Raw genomic sequence first — 22,195 nt, 5'->3', positions numbered from 1 at the left:
TTGAATGATGATATAATCTTTAAAAAAGAATTGATATAATTATTTTCACATAGAAGTTATGTTAGATCATTAAACAATATCGAAGAGAAAAGCTAGTTACAAAGAAAAACGCTTCAGGGTTTTACATTTCCCAACAAATCTTTTGGCAAAATGTTTCGATTCATTGAAAATTCATGTATATAAATCACTCATTATGAAGGTAACTTCATTCCCTTAAGTTTAACCATAATATTAGATCTAATATCATCGAATATCTTCAAAGATAGTTACCAAAAACAAATATATTTTTTCAACTCCAAATAGCACGTACGTATGTAGTTTTTGAGATTTCCGCAAATTAATTAATAGTATATCCAGAGCATCTTAGAACTTTAAACGAAAAACCATTCCAGACGTTATAATAATATTAGTATGCGAAACGCAGTTTTAATTAAATTTTCTAATAACGAAGTGTTTGATGGATTTTCTATTTACGTACTAAACGGGTTCCACTCAACCCTGTTATGAAATGCGGAAGAAACTGTTATATCTACATCCTGCACTATTAACACAGGTCTATGTTTAGCCGATCTATTATAATTTATCGGTACCACCGTCAATATGTTCTAGAATATATTATCGCGGTCGATTTTAACTATCTTCTATTATAATGAGAAAGCTCGTATGTTTGAAGAAAGGCACTAGATAAATGGTAAACGGATTCGGATGAAATATACTTCATGCACAAATAAATTGAAAGCATCGTTAAAAAAAAATCAGCTGAAATTGTCTGAAAATGTTTACCAACTCCTAGAATATATAACAAACTAGCTGGCCCGCGCAACTTCGCTTGCGTCACATAAGAGAAACATAATTTTTCCCCGTTTTTGTAACATTTTTCACTGGTACTCTGCTCCTATTGGTCGTAGCGTGATGATATATAGCCTATAGCCTTCCTCGATAAATGGGCTATCTAACACTGAAATAATTTTTCAAATCGGACCAGTAGTTCCTGAGATTAGCGCGTTCAAACAAACAAACAAACAAACTCTTCAGCTTTATAATATTAGTATAGATATATTCTTTCAGTAGTAGTAGTATCACTGTACATTTTTTTTCGTCCCTGTCCGGGTTTAAGAATTATCCAATTTGGTTTATTGTTCAACATTTCAGTGATTCATTGACATTAGTCAATATTAAACAAAATAATATACTATAAGACACTTCAGAAAGAATCTGTGGTCTGTATAAAGTTAAATTACTCCTTTACAATCTTGCATCGGAAACACTCCATTAACTAACTACATTAAAACCACATCAATTAACTTTTTCCATGAAATAATACTGGAAATCTATTTTTGCAGACCCATGAGAAAATAGCTGGAACATATTTCTTTAGGCCTATCATGTTGTAATTGCAAAGAAACTAGTTATCTAAGCGTTATTTATGGCAAAATCGGGATACAGCTGCTGGCTACACAACTATAAAACAATAAACAATATTTACATCATCCATTGCTGCATTACAACTAACGTTTGTTGAGCCACAGTGAAGTAAAAAAGCAATGGTTATGTGGCTATTGGAATTTGTCTTGTTTTTCGGAATGCACGGCTTTAGTTAACTTTTAGAATGGATGCATACGTGTTTTGGTTCATTAAGAGCAGGTTCATTCAAATTTGAAATACATATTTATTATAACGGTTCTAGCTGTGTTTATTTAAAGATGCGTACACATTTGAGTGTTTGTTTACAACAAAGATTGAATGATCGCTTGTATTAACGTATGAAAATAAAGTATGAAAAAGATAATAGTATGTTCGTCACATTTATGTGCATTTTAACTATCGCGAGTTAGACAACTAACAGTGAATTAGCTACCTGTTGTAAGCCATTTTTGACGAAACCTCTATAAAGATGGGTGGCCGTTTAGTGGAAATTCAACTGCATATCTCTCCGATTTTTGGGCACATCTTCAGTTTTAGGCAGTTTTTTTTATTCAGAGTATTCCGGGTGTTGGAAATAAAAATAACGGCAATTAATACTTTACAAGTAGGTATTTGGGCGGCTTGAATATCTTTAACACTTGTTGTTGACGAAGTAAACAAAAAGAATAGACAAATTATTCCTAAGAAACTTACAGTACAAGTGATTACTAATTTGTTTAACCTTCAGATATCTATCTAGACTTTTTTCCCAGAGTGGAAAACGGTTTCTTCAATCCAACCGCTAATTTTCAACGTTTCTTCGAAGAGATTACGGTCTAACCTCACTGACCCACAGGGGTATCGGTAACCATGGTAACCACGTTTGTCATTGTCAACATGCGAACGTAAGATAAGTATCATGTTAGTTCTGTTTGAGACTTTGTAAGTTTGTAGAGATTTAATGTGAAGTAATGATGGAAGATTTTTTCCTTTTCTTTTAAAAACAAATGTACTTTCGATTGAAATATTCTTTTATACGGGGAACCATATTAGGTATGAATATAAACTTACCTAATTTATACTAGTTACTCGGGTTGAAACACGATATACCCCTCGTTGAGACTGAATGTCAGACTTTCAAGCTTCGGATTACTAGTAAAGACTGTCAAAGATCTTTGAGAATGATAGGATAGCTGACTCTCTGGCAACTTCGTCAGTTCTACTCTGTCAAGTGTTCAAGGTTCGATCTATATATCGACATTATCGAGTATCGCGCTTATGTCATTTATAAACCTTCGACACTATCGAGTTCGTATCGACCGAATGTCATTAAAAAACTTTCAATACTATCAAGCACATTTTAATGTCTTTACAAAAAAATCCTTTACAACTACGAACGTTATTAATTTATTTAACTGGATAGCTGACTCGATAGCTATTCTTTCTAAATTGCGCCTATGTCTTTAATACATCGAAGTCACAAAGATTACTAACAGAGAGTTAGCAGTGTATGTTTATAAAGCAGTTTCCTGTTGTAATAAACGTCGTAGTATTCGTACTATAATAACCGTAGATCGCAATTCTGTATGCTATTCGGTCAATGAACTTTATATTGATGTAGGATGAGATGTATTACTAATTAGTGATGCATTAGCGTTTACGGCTTTCCTTGATATATTTTGCTTGTATTATACGTTAGAAACGACTTTTTTCCTTGATTGTAGTTATCTGATGATGTATTTCAAAAATTTTATGAAATGTAGTTATACTCTTTCATCAAGCAATGTCTTTGGTTAACAGCATTCTCTACCATTATCGACTAACAAATTTGATTGACGCCTCTAGCGGGCGCCGCTTGAACTATTTTGGTAGTACATTTTAAATTTCAAACGATTCTCGACAGCACCCGATTGTGGAGAATCGCGCTAAAGTTGAAAATTGGGTTGTGGAAAAACGTTTACAATCCTTAAAATCCTTTGCCAACTCATAAATTTTAAGTTATGTAAGGATTTAATGGTAATGATAAGTTAACGTATATAATTTTTAACTTTTACTGCAAGTGTTCCTTGACCTTTTATATGAGTCAGACGTGTATAAATGCATATAAAGGACATCTTACCATTTAAAATACAGTCATCTTTGAAAGCATAACAAATTCTTTATAAATTATCATAGTAGACGGAGCCCAGCCGTCTGTGAGACATACAAATAGGTAAAAAACTAACGTAATACATTATTCTATGCACATCTTTGATACGTGTTTGTACGTCAAAGGCTGTGTTTATAGTGTGACGGAACTAAGTGAAGAGCGGAAAGAAAATAGATGGTAAAACATTATAAATATTATTAAAGATTTTTTCTTATTACATGCTGACATTTTTGTCTAGCGTACTTTTATTTTTCGTTTCACTTCGGTTGATAAATCGTTCTCCCGCCAACCTTTTGGCGTTATCACTAAGTTATTTATCTTTTTTTAAATATTCGTGATCAGCAATTGATAGTCCTAATGGGGAGCTGAAATGCTTGGACCCCCTTATTTGTACCATATCTTTTTGAATAATTATCTTCGGCTTTGTCTATTTTTATATTTCTGCTTACAACACGTATAAGTTACAAGTGTATTCAGAATACACTTCGCTATAATCCGCTAAAATATGATCAATTCCATAGATTGCGATTTTAGCCCCTTACTACAGATATCTATAAATATTAGCGTAAATCTCCGCTTATCCTCCGCCTACACACAACCACGGCTCAAACAATAGTACTTATTAGTATGATCTAAACGTAGAACAATTGATTGATACCGTCGCAGATAACAGTAGCGACGAGTGATTGTTTGTAAACACACTTATTGACTGAGTTATGTTCAATCGTGTTGTATTAGGCGTTTGTTTGTATGTTTGTTTAGTTATTTGGTTAATCAAACTAATAATAGGAACGCGAATGTTACTAGGGAACACACGAATTGTAAAACAATTGTCGGATTCATAGACACAGGTTTTTTTTTTACTTTTAACCATGAACTACTTACTCAATAGATTTTGCTAGTATTTTCAATACATGTAGTCTGTAGTTGGGAGTACGCAATAGTATCTAAATTTTTCAACGGGCGTAAATTCGGGGAACATCAATTTTACCAACCGATTTAAATAAGTACTAGGTATTATTCCAATCGTTAGATATAGTTCGCTCTACATCAATTCATTAAACTATTTTAAGTTTATTGTTTTTTCAAAATAAATACCTAAGAAATACGGAAAACTATTTCAAATTCATATATTTTAGTAACCTAAAAGTCTAGACTAAATCGACCAGTGAAAGGTGTCCTAATTAAATTAGCGGTTTTGTGAAACTATCGAAATGTCAACTAATATTATAATTTATTTGTTGAAAGCATTTGCATTTGTTAAAGTGTGTCAATTTTGTATGCAACAGAATAACCCCGATTAAAGTGAAATATGAGTTTTATGGCAGTAAAAGATTATATCGATATACTAATACAAAAAAAACTAATATAAAAAACAATCTAGTATTTGAAGTAATATAAACTCTTTAATTCTGTACCTCGATTCTGTACCACTATCGACTACCTACAACCGGCTAGCTATCGACATTTGACATTTAGAATGTACTGCCAAAATGTTTACTACGACGCCCGCCAGAGGCGCTGATCAGATTTTCATACAAAATTTCTCGATGACAGTTCGGTTGTCGGTAGTCGATAGTAGTAGAGAATCGAGGCACTGTTCTCAATCTCTAACCCGCACTTAGATAGAGTGGTGAACTCAAGGCAATCCAAGACCCGTACCCATCAATGGGAGAATATTTGTGTTAAACTTATTATGCATGCACTATACATAATTATTTTTTCAAATTATTAATCTATGCTTATTTGTATCTCTATCTTTAGTATCCTTAATAGCTCTCTGAATACCTATCCTTAATTAAATATAATCAGTGCCACATGATAATATTCACTAAAGCATTTCGTCGTTGCTGTGTTATTCTAACAGTATGTTTTCCCGTTTACCAGTTTATTCATAATCCATAGAAGAGACGCAAGATATTTGTTCTATTTGGGGTCAGACCTGTGACCCTTCGCGCTGAAAGTGAACGTTGCGCTATTTAGGTCACAAACCCATACCTTAAAGACGGTATTCCTATAGAAATGGGTGGATTTTCAACTCTATTTGGATGTAATTTATTATTGACTTAGTGAAATGTATGAGATCGTTTTGTAGTATTTGTATGACATGTAGTTTTCTTAATATTTACTTTCTACACGATCTTACGTTTCATTATATTTGCAACATCGATTGTCACAATCGTGTATTGCAGAAAACAAAATTGGGAGCTAATAATTTTAAAATTATGTGGCCCGAAAATTAATTTGTGGCTACTTGTTTTTCGTATTTTGTGAGTAGAGACCTAGCTGGCACTAATCAGTATTTATAAAACTCTTCCGTTACTGAGTGACTGACTGGTGGAAATCGCACAGCCGAAAGTACTGAGTGTAAGTTGAAATTTGGTATGAAGATTCCTTTAGAACTGTAGAGGAGCACTAAAAGAGGATTTTTGGAAATTCCACCCCAAAGCAGTGAAATTCCACTCGTAATATTACTTGCTTTACTCTTTTCGTGCACGTATTTAAAAATAAATAACCTCGTTAAACGCACAAAAAGCAGTAATATCAAGGAAACTGAATGAAAGAGGGTTAAACACGGAATAAAAAATCTCATTCAAATCACTTTCTCACGAGAACACTTAGTTCTTTGCATCCTAAAGAACTCGAATCTTTTGTTAAATGATTTCAATTGAGTGCGAGAGAATAGCTTTTATTTGATGGAGTTTATCTTCAAGATCTCGGTTTAAGGGGTGGGCAGAACAGGTAATAATATGTTTAGGTTTTTAATTTGGTAGAGTTACGAAGCAATATTGAATTCCCATCGTGTATGTGGGTTCTCAGTAATTTGGAAGATCTTCTATGATTTATAGATTTCATCTTATATAATTCTGACTGCGGGTCAATTGCTTTGTGTATTTAAATATAATTATAATTTAACTTAATTCAAGCAATGATAAAGACACGATACACTAAGCTTATAGATTTTTTTAATCATAGATATCTCAGCTACTAAAAAAACATTGCGAATAAATCATTATTGTTTTCAAAAGTAACGATTGTCAGCATGAGAGAATATTATTTTTACTCACAAACCTTGCAAAGAATAAGCACAAATCTCTCATCTTTCATTTAAACTTAAGCGATTGATGCCTATCTTAAGCTTTACGTTCATGAAACTTGTTTTAAACGGAGAGCTGGAATTTGATAAGGTTTGTGTATAAATAGAAGTAAAAAATACATTATTCTAGACAGAAATAGGCTGTATTTTAAGCCCCTATTTATGCGCAAATTTGCATTATTAGTTTTGAATTAGCAAGTGAAATATTGACAGATTCCTTCATACACTCACTTGTATTATTATATGTGTTGGATATTTCTTTTTTCGAGTGGGAAAATTTCTTTAAATACCCAACTCTCTTGGGGTTCAGTGTCCGGTTATGTCGGATTCTTACAAACTAATACCACCCTCGATTACTGCCATCAGCACTTACCAGAGAAACTCTGGTACCGCATTTTGCTGAATAAAATATGTAGGATAACCTAGTCGTAAGATAAAGTATTTTAAGCCATTTTCTATTTTTATCAATCTCCTAACCGAAAATCTTCAGGGTGCGTATCATCTGTACGCTGATGACTTGCAACTCTACGCGCAAGGAACAGTGGAAGGGATAGCATCAGTGGTCGGCATGATCAACAGTGACCTTGAGCACATTAAGTGTTGGTCTAGGAAGTTCGGGTTGGCTGTTAACCCTGACAAATGTCAGGCTATAGTCGTAGGCAGTCATCGCAGCATCAGTAGGCTAGGTCACGTATCAGTACCACCGGTAGTATTTGATGGCTCAATAATAGAACTGACCCCTACTGTGAAAGATCTTGGCCTTTACTTGGACTCAACTCTGAGCTGGACTGCTCAAGTATCTAACGTTTGCAAGAGGGTCACTGGTATACTGCGGGCTCTGTATCGTCTCAAAAACTTTCTCCCATCCACGACTAAAGCAATGCTTGTGCAGACCTTAATCTTTCCACTGATTGACTATGGTGATGTATGTTACTTCGACCTGAATGCAGATCTCCTCAATAAACTTGACCGCCTTCTCAACAACTGCATTCGATTCATCTTCAACCTCCGCAAGTATGATCATATATCTACATATCGCTCCCAGCTTAGGTGGCTGCCCATTCGTGAGCGACGTAATTTACGTGCACTCACGACTCTCTTCTCTTTCCTTACTTCTTCTACTCCCCCAGCCTACCTAACTCCTTACTTTCAATATCTGTGTGATAATCACAACCGTAACCTTCGTTCCTCTAATAATCTTCTTCTTCTCTGCCCTTCACACACTTCTGGGTTTGTCAACTCTTCTTTTCCTGTCCAATCTGTCTTATTGTGGAACGCGCTCCCTCTTGAAATCAGGATGTCCACTAACCGTCTTACGTTTAAGAGCAAAGTTCGGGATCTCTTGTTAAAACAAGTTGCAGAAACTTCACACTTATCATAGTTTGTATTTATGAATTATATATATATATATATATATATATATATATTTATAAGTATTATATTTAGTTTATAGTATGTTTTTAATATCGTCTATTTAGATAATATATTGATTTATTCGTATTTAATATTTTATCATTATTAATAATTATGTATGTATATACTTATCCATATTTATGTACACTCACATGAACCATTGTTATTTATTTGTAAACCTCTTTCTCAAATTAATTTTCCTCTTTTATTATTTAAGCACCTACTTCATTTAATCTCTGCATCACCCCAAGGTAGACTGGCAGAAAATGCCTTTGGCATTAAGTCCGCCTTTATACAATTTATGTATAAGAAGTTTAAATAAATAAATAAATAAATAAATAAATTGGCCCAGTACGCCAAAACTAAAGGAAGCTATACCTAGTAGCTTCCTTTAGTTTTAATCCTTTTAGCTCTTAATCCTTTTCTTAGTATAAAGCAACTTGTTAGCCACAAATTAACAAACACATACCTCTCTATTACAGCACAATCGGGTAAAAAGATCGTGATGTACAATTTCAAATATGTATCGTGAATACGTTTCGTCTGGAATTTTGTATCGTTATTCTATCCGTTTGGACTGATACCCGAGGTCACATGAGACCGGTTTCTTCAAGACAACACCCAAAGGAAACTATACCTTTGTGTTTAAGAAATAAGTGATGTTTTTGCTTGGATATATTTCGCATTTCAATGCCTCATGTGATTGATATATTCGGATGTAAATTATGTTACATATTTAGGTTTGAATTAGTTCGGTAATATTTAAATGTTGCTCGTGACTAATTTGACGGTTTTTGTAATATTTTTTGTACATTTACTCTTATACTTCAAATGTAACTCTACACATTTCTATACATACCGGCCACTGCAGGGTTAAAGACCATGATCGTATTTAAAATATTTGAAGCACAACGACATCAAGAATATAAAAAAAACTTCATTTTCTTACGATGAAACTAAGTTACACAGACTTCTTCTTTGAATTCCATTCCATTTATCTAAAAGAAATTCACTTACTTTACTCTAGTGGTATGCGAAAAGTTATAGAGATTATTAGTAACAATTATGTGTATTGCATCAAGCAGGTCATTATAGGTGCTGATGTACTTAATTCTGAATTTTCTATACCTATACCCGCCGCGAACCTTGCATACAAGTCTCTCTACCAAGTTGTTCAACGACAAAAGTTTGTGGAAAAAGTTCCAGAGGCACAGTAAAGTACTTTGTATTTCCAAAAATAAAGCTCCCGAACTCTCTCCCGTGCCTTCTCTAGTAAAACCTTTTAATAATAGACCTTAAACCACTGGGTTCCAAAAAAACGTCCCAATGGTCCTTGGGCAAGGCCAGTTGAGTTCGTCCCAATTATTTCCGGTCGCCTTAGATTTCTTTTTGTTCAAATATCTTTGGATTATAAGATTGAAAGAATGCTTGATACTGTGTTATTTGGAGAATTATTTTACGAATTTTCAGTTTTATATGTTACGGTTTAATTTTAAATGATACTGTTTGATCTGTGTGGTGTCTCTGTGGTTTGGGCGCTAGTGTATACGACTACTGACCATGAAGTCTCAGGTTTGACTCCCGGTTCGGGCAGTGTTAATGGTCTTTTTTACTCTATATTAAATTATTATCAATAATAGTTTTCGGGCAACATGCTATTGGCCTTTTCTAATTCATATTGAATTATTTACGGTCATAGCCTGAAATGTGACTGTAAATAAATGAAAGTAAATGTGGGCCTATCAAATAGGGCTATCGTTGTAAATAGCAAAATATGAGTGGTATACTTCTTACACCTCTGCTTGCACCCTTGGAACAAACCAGCGTGATGTTATACATTTTTGATGGTTACTGAGAGTTTTAGGATGTACGCTTTAATTTAAAATGTTACCTGTGTGGTCCAAAATTTTGGAATTGAGATACAGTTATTATTGGAAAGTCGAAACGGTTTAATGATAATTTGTAATTGGAAAAGTGCGTGTTCGACTCGAAATGAGTAATAATTTGAGGTGCTATAGATTTCGTAATCTTGTAATTTTGTTTTTCTTTGGTGTCGATTTTATTTCATCAAATAGATATAGTTTTAAAGGTCAGGTAATTGGGTAAGGGGTAAACTTCTTTCCCAATAAAGGTAAGGCAAACAGTTGTTCTAAGTGTTTTAACCAAATAGACACCCTGGGCTGCTGCTGACATGTTCGCATCAAGCAACCAAAATTTGCACTTACTTCGTAGTGGGTATGACACTTTAAATTCTTGAGCGTTTATGTTTAAGATCGGATGCAAAAGCGACATTTGCTAAAAATTTTGCAATTCATATGGCCTATTAAATCGAAGCGTATAAATGTTGTGTGTAAAGAATTGAAAGACCTCTTTCTCTATTATTTTATTTACTTTAGTTGTTCTCAATTTTTATTGGAATTCTATTATTTTATTTTGTTCTATTTTTTTTCTGGGGAGAGTACGTATTCAAAATCTACGGAATACGGAACCGGATAAACTGTTATTCCTGTGATATTTTATATTACTACATAATTAAAGCCGTCTTAAGAATTCGCGTTACTCATACATTTCCGACCACACATCCGTATGGTTCCATGTTTTTGTTAAACGTCCACTCAATCAACGAGTATGTGCTGATGATTCATTATAATCGTAATACGTTTAATGATTAACTTTATAATTACTTCGCACATGTGTGTTAGTTCATAGGCCGATGTGGACTAGGCTTTACTTCGATGTAGAGAAAAAAACAGGTCTTTATATACTGATAGTTATACACGGCTTCGATTAAATAAAAAAGCAGCAATTTCCTAGTATACGCGCTCTTTTTATTAATACCTATGTACACGCGTTAATGTCACAATTTTATACAAAATACTATATTGCTATTGATAAGTATTATAAATGCGAAAGAAAAGTAGTGGATTTAGTTTTTCGATTAGGAAATCCTATCCGGCGAACGAAAAATCGGTTTGATTACCAACATTACCGAAACTTTTGTGTCGGGAAATCTCTAAGCATTGAAGAATTCCGTACGAAGTCGCTAGTAAGAGCTATGAAAATCAACTAAATAAATAATTCAAGATTATTAATTACAAATATAAACTGTTTCTAATTAATACAAAATGTCAAATTTTAATTTAATTCGTAACTTATAAAACGCTTAATAGCGACCAATTTAAATGTCAGTAATTGAATCTTAATGGCTGAAACACAATTAATTAACATTTTCTTGTAATAGATACGTTCACACGTTTGAAAATTATGGCGTTACGTAATTAATGGTTTTGTTTTACATTACAAAAGCTGAGTAATCGTTACAAAAGTGAATGTGCAAAAAAATAAAACAATGGATACGGGAAATAAATACCTAATGTTAGTGTTGGCAATTAGTTTAAACGAATTAAGCTTTACTTAAGCAATTTCATGACCCATTTGATATCACTTTTTAACGACTTTCCGTAGTGTTCGTTTTTTAAAATACTTACCTAGAGTACCTAGGTAGTACCTAGCTAGTACCTAGGTGTAAATTATCAAGAATTTAGGATTTTCGAACAAGAAAGATCACAAATCACGCTTTGCTACCGTGTGTATCTAAGAACCTAGTTTTTCTTATCATACAGAAGAACCTCAGTCGGTGCCTTGCGTCCAAAGTTAATCAGAAACAATATTTTTATTTTAAAACCCTAATTAGGCCAATTGTCGTTTTATTCGATTGGTCAAATTTCTATCCGTACACTATTGATGTTTCCTACCACCAACGTAGATAACAAGCCGTAACATTAATAATTTACCAGTTCCCAATTACAACACTAAATATAAAAAATCGGCCAAGTGCGAGGGTTCCGTGCGATCCATATTTACACTTATAAATGCCTTTTACCGTTATCAATATCGAGCAAAAAGCATTTATTTAATTCTGTGCTTTAGTATTTCTTGTTAAACCGGCATCAAAATGACTTGATCTGCAAAATTTTAGCTCCCATAATTGCCTTACTATCACAATTCATAAGATACAGCCTGGTGACAGACAGACAGCGTCAGTCCTGTTTTTACCCTTTGGGTACGGAACCCTAATAACTATACAATAAGTCACCGCGACGTTACTTGGGTTACTGTTGTCGCTAGTGTACGCTTCGCTCTAGTTACGCACTCCGCGCCGGTGCCCGGTACTGATCTATGCGTAGGGTTGCCATCCGTCCAGGTTTCCCCGGGTTTGTCCTAGTTTAGAGGGCATCTGGGGAGCGTCCGGGGAAGGTTTCATTAGTAGACCGGGTTTTAAAAAAATAAAAAATAAATAAGATTGGGCCGCCAGCGAGACACGCACTATGCTCGCACACCACGATCAACCGACGAACCAAGTATATTCACCGTTCCCCCACTCCTCCTATCGCAGTTGCTCTTCTTGTTGACATGTCCGGCTTTCGGACTCTAAAATCCGGGGTTTTCACGCGTCTTATCCGGGTTTCCAAATTTTAAAGATGGCAACCCTATCTATGCGTATGACTATGAGTAAGTTTTAATAAAAGATATGAATAGATGTGGTTTATAATTACGGTAATTTAAACCTTGTGTTTTGTTTGAGGTTTCTATTACAGACAATGTTAGGCTTTATATAGGGTGTTAGGCAGACATTTGTCTAAACAAGGATATGGTCTGGACCATTGCCGATATGTTTGTATCATTTAACTTGAACAAGGACCTTTTCGGAGATATTATGATACTGTAAAAAGTTTATAGTTCTAGTACCTATAGGTTATAGTAGTTTGTAAGAATACTGTAAAAATTGGACCTTTTAGTGCTAGGGCGGGCGGACTTCGCAGTGGGTACCATAGCGTGGAGAGGTCGTGGGTTCATTTCCCACATGGAACAATTATTTGTGTCATCCACAAATATTAGTTTCGGGTCTGGTTGTACTTTGTGTCCGTTGTTTGTATGTTTGTAAAAGTCCTCGACACAAAAGCAATTCTTAGTGCTGGAGTTACTTAAACTTTTGTGGCTCATTGCCACATCTTAACAAAGAATGTGAACTGGAGACGATTTTAGTCAGTTTGAAAAGCTCTACCTCTAATAGGGTAGTACAAAAACTGGTCTTCAATCGACAGTACATTATTTACCGGAAATAGCAGATATCATGAATCACGCCTCAAGTGTTCAGTGTCACAGGATATTAACAAGCAGGTGGACAATTTAGCACAAGGTTGAGCTTCCCTACATAAGCTTAGCTCTTATCGATTCAATGCAGCTGGCAAACGTGAAACAACTTGTTTCGACATGTTATGTTTGTTAGCAACTTGTTTGTATTAAAGGAAGATTTTTTTTTATTCTTTGTGGTGGCTGTATTTTTTTTAAAGTCTAGGGGGAAGTTACAAAAGACATGTCTGAGTGTCTGCCTTTTTGGGATATTATATTAGGGTGAGATCTTTAAAACAAGTCGTTCAAGTCAGTTCACCTAAGAATACAAGTATCTATTTTATTCTTTCTCAAATTTGTGTTTTAAACCAGTATGATGACCTTAAGATTTTGTTAATTGGTTGAATTTGTGATAAGCCTAATACACAGTAGGGATCCCTAGCATAAAATGTAATTCTGTGACGTCCAACTATTTCTTGGAAAATCATTTCGGGATTTCGGATCCTTTACGAGGGAAAGAAAGAGCGGGTCCTATATGACAATGCATTGGAAACGAAAACAGATGTCTGGAGCCTGAAAAATACTTCAGTGTCTCTTTCATCTTGTCTAGTTGGGACTCAACACATGAAAAAAATATTCTATTTATATTCCTTGAGAAATAGAGATTGTTTCAGCCGCTCTTCATAAAAAAAGCAACATTTAATCTACATTCAAACCGCTATACAAAAAACTCGATTTCCCCTGACCACACCAAAAAATGTGAGAGGCGCCTATAAATTGATTGTATGACATATTACATGATATACCTACGCTATGACCTTGACGACGGTTAAGTCTATATGGTCCGAATATAAGCAATTGTGACGTCATAATCGTTTATCGTATGCTAATTGTTCTGATTGATTGATTGGCGTTATAGTGTACCGGTTAATAGCTCATTAGCGTGTAAGTTATCGTTTAAAGAAAAATATAATTTAAATGTTTGTTATGTTTATGCGAATACAACAATAAATAAACTTATTTGCGAATTTTCACAAAAAAAAAATTTAACCTTTTAATGTCCTATTCAGTTAAGGAGATTGCCTTTGCAACCTTTGTCAAGCATTTGAGGAAGGGATTAGACCATAATCAGATTGAAGTATGAAAAGACCACAAATAGACACCTCCTTCGCCTGGTGTTCTATAACAGCTGTATCCTTTTCGTATAAAAAAACCTGTCATAAGCACAAATACTCCCACAAAATACTTAATTACATCACCATATGTTCGTAAATGACTCAATTATGATAAAAATAAACTACAACTCGATTATGTCAGGATTTTTCGATTGGCAACATTGGTGGTCCGCCATTAAAGCGAAGTTTAAAAGCAAACCGATATAAAATACATATATTTGAGGATAATTTCAGTAACATATAAATATAAATAATAAAGATTCGATTGCTTGAATTGCGTATTCATGGCGTTACTCCGCAAATCTTTTAAAAGTCAATTTGTAAAACATGATTTGCGTACAACACGAGTTTGTGTTTAGCGGTCATACGCATGTGTACTTGCAAATATGTTTATTGTATTTCTTAAATGTTTTATCAGTTGATGATTATTTATTTTGCAAACTTGATTTTGCCCGCTGAACATAAAATTAAAAAAAATTACATATACATTTTTGTATTTCTTTAATCTACCACATTAAATTCAATATTTAAAATAGCTGTATTAGAATGCAAGGGTTTTTATAAAAATCAATATTTAAAAATAAATTAAGAACAGGCAAGGGATTTTTCTAGCCTAAAATTAATCATGACTAAAATACTCACTATAACCTTCTATCTGTAACGCTTCTGCGAATAAACGAGTGAACCGATTTTGTCAAAATCTGAAACAAAGAAAAACTACTACTATCAAATTTTCCTAAAGTTTGCTTTAATTAAAGTTATATATTAAAAAGACCATCATTTCATAGTAGGTACTAGGAATTTTCTTTAAGTTAAATTACATACATACATAATATCACTTTTCCCAGAGGGGTGGGCCAGGTACCAAGTTGCGTTCTTTGGTCTCTACCAAAGCACGGCACTTGGTACGATGCTTGCAAACTTCTCTTGCCTAATTCACATAAAATTTAATATCAATTAAAAACCTAATTCTCTGGGCTCTGCCTACTACTAAGGGAAGAAGGCGTGACTATGTATGTATCACTAAAAAATCGTCACTTAATGATATGAAACCAGTAATATGTATGTATTAAGACTTCCTATTCAAAGTTCGCTAGGTCAAGCGTGGGCAATCACGTTTGCCCACACTGCATTACGACAGCTCTTCATTGGGCATTGCCACCATATTTGGTACTTGGACGGCACCGGTAGTTATGTGTATTTAGTACCAGTTAACAAGATTATGGTTATGAGATATTGACCCAATTCTCTTAAAAGGTACAAAGCCTATTTGTAATGGATTGTTTTTAATTTGTTTTTTTTTTTAATACAACTCCCGCACTAAGAATTGCTCTTGTGTCGCGGGGACTTTTACGAACATACAAACAACGGACGCAAAGTACAACTAGACCCGAAACAACTATTTGTGGATCGCACAAATATTAGTTCCTTGTGGGAATCGAACTCACCTCCTCTCCTCCTCCACTCCTCCACTCCATGGTATTGGCGTCCTAAACCACTGCGCTATGGAGGCAGTCAAAAGTTATTATGATACAAAAAAGGGATAGGTATTTATAAATTTATAAAAATTGGTAATCTAGTTTTTGCTCGTGAGTATGAGTAGTAAGTATATCCAGATGTATAATTATGTTTTTGGTATAAAAATTTACTAAATTTTAGTTTTATAGCGCCATTCTTTACCACTATCTGGCTAACTATGAATTTTGTTCAAATATCAGTTCAGCGCCTCTGGCGAGTGCCCTAGGTACTATTTTTGCAGCAATTTTCAAATTTGAAACTATTGATGCTCGATAGTTCCGATTGTAGAGAAGCGCTCTACAGATTCAATACTAGCAAGGAGCATTTAAATCTGTTCAGTATTTTTTGTAAAATCTAATCTAAAATCTTATTCACAAAATATAGGTATAATTTTCTATAAATAACATACCTAACAGTTGGAAGAACGTTACAGACGTTTAAAATATTTAAATAACATTTGTATATTTTTTTGTTTCTTTAATATGCAAATGATCATCTCTAAAATACATTTAAATAATACCATTCTTATATAGAAGAGGAGTGGATTCGGACCTTGGCCGATTGACCACGTCGTATTATCGGATGTGACGTAATTGAAGGCTACAATGCCAGGTAATATGCAAATTAAAATGTATTTAATTTGTACGAAAATTACTTAAAAAGTGTCAATTTGGGACTAAGTGCATAAGTAATTGAAGGTTGAATGTAATTGTGACAAAAATGCGTACTATTTGGTTTCAGGCACTGGGTTTTCATAACAATTATATCTGTAGGTATGACATTTTAGACTTTATTTCGAAAAAAAGTTATTTCTGTATTCGTAATAATTTTAGTAATTCAGTCAGCAAATTACAGTGTTACAGTATATTTAAATTATTTCTGTTGCTACTAAAAATAAGGTAATACTAAATTACTTTAAAATACGCTTTATTTAAATTTAAATATTATATTTCATATATTTTTTGTAGAATATAATTGCATATTGCGTTTATTACTTTGAATTCGTTCCGCAGCCGCGATAATGCATTCTTAACGGTCTCCTTCTACAAAATTCTCTAATACCCAATAAATGGTTCCAGTAAAGTAATAATCAATTAATTTTCCCCGAGACCTAACTGTCAAAGAAATTCTTACATTAATGGAAAACAAAGTAAAATAACTTAACAGTGATAACTTTTAAACTCTCACGTTGCATGTTTAATGTATTAGGTCAGGGATAAAATCTTTTCGCATTATACTTAGTATGTAGGTATGAACTTGTAATAAAATCTTTTCTCTACAAAAAAAAGCTCGATATTTGGATACCTCACGAGCTCACTGAAAGAAACCTAATGAACCGTGTACTCATTTGTGATTCTTGAAGCCAAAGAGATTTTATTACTTACTATAATGCGAAAAGACTTTTTTCCCGACCTAATATAATAGAATACGGGAATTAACGTGAACACGCATTTAACGCATTGTAGGTATGTTAGGCATTTTAAGGTAAAATGCGTGTTCGTGTTAATTCCCTTATTGTATTATAACTTAACAGCGGTTGGTGTAAATAAAATACCTCTAAGGTGTGATAAATAATAAGCCTGTAATATGTGATCGTATTACGTGTCGGCATTTGATACGAAACATTTGGTAAAGAAGCCATAGAATAAAGTGAATACGTTGTTTTCTTGAGGAAGTAACTCGATCCCACGGAAGTGCCGTTCGATATTAAATGTTTATTAGTTTATTATGAAGACGGGACAATACTGTTATATTTCTGATACTTATTTATTTATTTATTTATTAATTCGGGAAAACTAACAATTACACACTAATATACAATAAATAAAGAGCATGCATAAAACAGTATGTGTGAGTGTGTAACTCACTACATTTTCCACAACTTATCATACATATAACAAACTTAATAATGTGAATTAACGATGTCACTTATACAGTTTGGCATAAATCGGCCCAGCCGGGTTGCAAAACCGAATATGTGTAGAGTAGATGAACCCGACCGGCACAAGCCGAACAAGAGGAGTCAGTTGGCTTGGCCGTTTGATAAATATTGCCGAACTTAATATCTGTGTAACTAGCCTTACTATTTAAATACTGTACAGATTTCAACTTAATTTTATAGCAGTAGTTGTATAGTTACGACAGCGTACAGCGAACCCGGCAAATATTATAGGTTAGCAACCAAAGCTACGACGCGACGGCCCGAACTTCAAATAGACCGACAATTTTATTTTTAAGACAGCCTAGAGCCTTTTACGCACGGGTCAGAAGAAGGTGTAGAACATTCAAAATTTAGAACATCAGCCGACGGTTGCCTGATTGATACAGATACTTTAATGAGGAAATTCACAAAGTTATTATTTATAATACAGTAAATCGTGCATGCCAATGCTCTTGCTTCTAATTGCTTAGAAGCATATATCAACAAACTTACAACTCGGATAAAATAGTGAAGATCTGACGTTCACGGGCTCTCAGTCTATTAGTCAGAAATAGCTTTCTCTGTCATTTTGTCATTTGTGTCTGAGGAGTCGACACATTAATTGAAATCATCTATCTGTCTGCAGAACAGTCAAATTAAACTAATAGATTGTTTGACACCATAAAAACTATGTTAGAAATACACAAAAGTATTTTTGGAATATCGGTCTATCAAAAGGTTAGCAACATTTTTGAACGGTCTATCATGAAATCAGGTTCTAATGAGAATAGTTAAAAGTGTATGAAATACAATATCGGTTTGTATTATTTAGACCTTCTAATCAAATATTTACAAAATACTTACTATTTCAAATTTTCTTATACAAGACTTAGATGTGAAAGTAAAGCATGTTTGGATAATTGTTAATCTTTCACGCAAAAGTATAGAAAGAGAAGGAAAAAGTCGGTAGGTACTCAGATAGTTCATAACTTGCAATATTACACAAAATATACTTATCCCGGGAAATGTTTCCACACCGAAATTTTCGTGAGAGAAGCTAGTTATTTACTTCTCAGTAGCAAAACAGTTTTGCGAACCGAACAATCCTAGTTCAATACTCTCAATATCTAACAAATGTCCAACATGCAACAGTTATAAAGATTTATGCATCTAATTTGTATGCCTAGACTGCTTTGTGGCGAGGTCGACAGAAACCGTAGCAAAGTAAACCTGTTAGTACTGCGACTCTCTTGCACTGATTATGTAATGTCATTGATCTGTTGTAGAGGAAAAATCGTAATATAAGCAAAAAGTTGCTGTAATACACCCAAATATTACCTTTAATGCCCGGTTTCTGAGGCACAGTTAGCGGTAACAACTGTTATGTTTATATGAGGTTAAACACTATTAAATAGATAAACTACTGCCAAATGTACTTTAGAAACCGGGGGTAAAAGGACCAACATTAGTTCCTTGAAAGCGGGGGTGAGCTTGTATTGTCAAATATTGGGCATACAGCCGAACTTGGTTAAAATTGAGAACATGCCAAAATGGTTTGAAAGAAGCTATGCCCTTTCCTTCCTAACTCTTCTTTTTATACGGAGTGCGACATTACTCGAAGGAAAAACAATCCATACTAATATTATAAATGCGAAAGTAACTCTGTCTGTCTGTCTGTCTGTCTGTCTGTCTGCTACTCAATCACGCCTAAACTACTGAACCAATTTGCATGAAATTTGGTATGGAGATATTTTGATACCCGAGAAAGGACATAGGCTACTTTTTACCCCGGGAAAATGACGCATTTCCCGGGAAAATTCAGGTGGCGAACGAAGACGCCAATAACCAACATTATAATGACATTGAATTAACAAAATTCCGTTGTCATGGCAACTGTTTTAATGGCGGATATGCCTTAGCGCGACTTCGTCATATTCAGACATATAAATAATTTTGAGAATATTTTTCGTGAAAGAAAAAACATATTTTATATCATCACACTATGATCAATAGGAGCAGAGTAAGAGTAAAAAGTGTTATAAAAACGTGGAAAAATCTGACCCATTCTCTCTTATATGACGCAAGCGAAGTTGCGCGGGTCAGCTAGTATTTTATAAATTTAGGTTAAATACTTCTTTACCAATAGAAAATGTACGGAGATTCACAGCTTTTCTTAATTATTTTCTACTAACATTACCATTTATTTAGTCCATACATTAGTTCTGCTTATCATATATGTTATAATTAGTCGTCCAAAACGAAGGTTTAGCAATTAGCAATGCTTAGCATTACGCATGTCTAAACGACCGTTGAATTGATGACACGGAACTAAATGCGCGAATATTGTTCATATTAGTCAGTCCTTGTCTTATGCTCGGTAGCCATGCTTCTGGTTTTAAAATAATTTTATTATTAGAACTTAAAACAGTTAAATTGTGGGTCCCAATTCTCTACCACAATAGACCAGCGGCAACCGGCTAGCTTTCGAGAAATTTTGAATGAAAATCTGATCAGCGCCGATACTCGACGGTATCGACTGTAGAGAATTGCGCTATTGGTTGTAATTTTACCAGTCGTTACCAGTCAGAAGCTTAAAAGTCTGACTATCAGTCTTACCGAGGGGTATCGTGTTTTAAACCAGGTAACTGGGTTGTGGATGTCCTATAGGCAGTCACTCCATGAAATTCAGCATCGTAGTTAAAGGAAAGGCTAGGCTGATGATGATGACGTAAAAATAACTACTAGTTATAATTATTCTAGTCGAATTGACATTGTACCAATAGGGTAAATGAAAACTTCTGATACCTTGAATGCCTGAGAGAGTTCTTTAAAACAGTTCTCAAAGTGATGCATAGTACCTAAACTGCACTTGGCCAACATGATGGTCAGCCAAATATTGTTAAAATGCCACGTGAAAGTGAATGGATTTACAAGTTGCAGATGCAGGTAGTATACTGTAAATTACGCATGCTTTTGCAGTATATACCTGGATTGCATCACGGTACACTACATTTATTATATTACTTAATATTGTTACACATTCAATACCAAAAATGGCTAGTGCCATATGGAAACGAGAAATTTAAGGTGCGGCAAATGGAACAAGTACTCTATATTCGATAAAACATATGTATTTATTTCAATAATTTAAGTAGAACTACTAGGTATCTCTCTCTTGAAACAATTTCTTCTGTACAATTGGTGCTGGATTGTTCCATTTTCTATTAGGTACGAATCCAACTAAGTAATATTATTAATACGAAATTTTTTTAGGATGAATGTATGTTAACTTCTCTTTCTCGTAAAAGTTACCCCAAAGATCATAATAAAATTAGGTAGAATACTAGCTGATAACCTGGATTAACTCAAACGATACTTTTTAGCCAGCGAAATCCCCTTTTCACGTATACGCAATTGTCGCAGTACACAAAATGCCCGCCTTTCTTTCCATGAAAGGGCTCTGGAGACGAACTTTTCGGCAATGGATTCCATGATCGTTCTACTGATGAACATATATCTAAACAGCAATATACAAATATGTAACAAACAAAATATGTCGGTGTACCGTCATTATGTAACAATGATAAAACTACGAAATAAACCAAATTCCGATCACAGATTTCAATTAATTAATACAAAAATGGCGTCCAATAAATCAGATTTAAAAGGACAAGTCTATAAATAGTTGTGCGAGAACAAACTCTGAGAAGTGTAGCCTTGTGACTCCATACAAAGATAATAGGCACGCAATATGTATAGATTTACTTAAATATTGTTTTATTACTTTTCTGTAGATTTCCTTTTGACTTTGGAATTTAGTCCATTGAAATGTCTATATTATAAAATAAAATAAGACTTAGCCTGCCGCCATCTTTGAAATAGGGGTAGGGGCTGGGGGACATGGCTGGTGACCCCACAAACTTGAAGTCGAGCTTCTACTGACATTGACTTTAACGGTTGTAAGTTGAAAGTTTAATTAATTCATGGAAAAATATACCATACATACCTACATACAAACCAAAGAACGACATTTGGTACGATCCTTACAAACTTCCCTTGCCACATTGACATGTACATCTAGGTACATCTTGTCTATACAAATACCAAATACGCCAAAATTATTTCGACTAGCATAGTCTTTTTTGCAACATTCTAAACTAAAAACCCAGTCTCGACAGTTAATTATTACGTTGTTTCTAAACCCATTTGTCTTTGGTTGTAGCTTCATAATAGTTCCGTACACTTACGTAAAGATAGGTTAATGTACCAACTAAATAATGGACTGTCTGATTGCTTGGACAATTAACCTATTTAACAGGAAACTGTAGTTTTAAGTGAGCGATAATATAGTACGTATAGTGGTGTAACACAGGAACGACTGGGTT

General features: G+C 34.1%; 2 protein-coding genes across 3 annotated transcripts in view; one reads left to right on the top strand and one right to left on the bottom strand.

Annotated features, from left to right (window-relative positions):
• Positions 1-22,195, top strand: part of LOC142979046 (uncharacterized) — a 47,708-nt gene that overhangs the window by 3,397 nt on the left and 22,116 nt on the right. The window lies entirely within an intron of this gene.
• The window catches only part of LOC142979045 (spermine oxidase-like), a 53,084-nt gene that overhangs the window by 23,688 nt on the left and 7,201 nt on the right, over positions 1-22,195 (bottom strand). The window contains exon 2 of one of the 2 annotated variants that reach the window (XM_076123803.1): positions 15,014-15,072. The exons of the other annotated variant lie outside the window; for it this stretch is intronic. The gene's annotated coding sequence lies outside the window, so the exon portion shown is untranslated. The remainder of the gene's footprint in view (positions 1-15,013; positions 15,073-22,195) is intronic. 2 annotated transcript variants of the gene reach the window in all.

This window comes from Anticarsia gemmatalis, chromosome 15, assembly GCF_050436995.1.
Source record: "Anticarsia gemmatalis isolate Benzon Research Colony breed Stoneville strain chromosome 15, ilAntGemm2 primary, whole genome shotgun sequence".
Taxonomy (NCBI): domain Eukaryota; kingdom Metazoa; phylum Arthropoda; class Insecta; order Lepidoptera; family Erebidae; genus Anticarsia; species Anticarsia gemmatalis.
The sequence above is the reverse complement of the archived record's forward strand: the minus strand, read 5'-3'. Positions and strand labels throughout refer to the sequence as shown.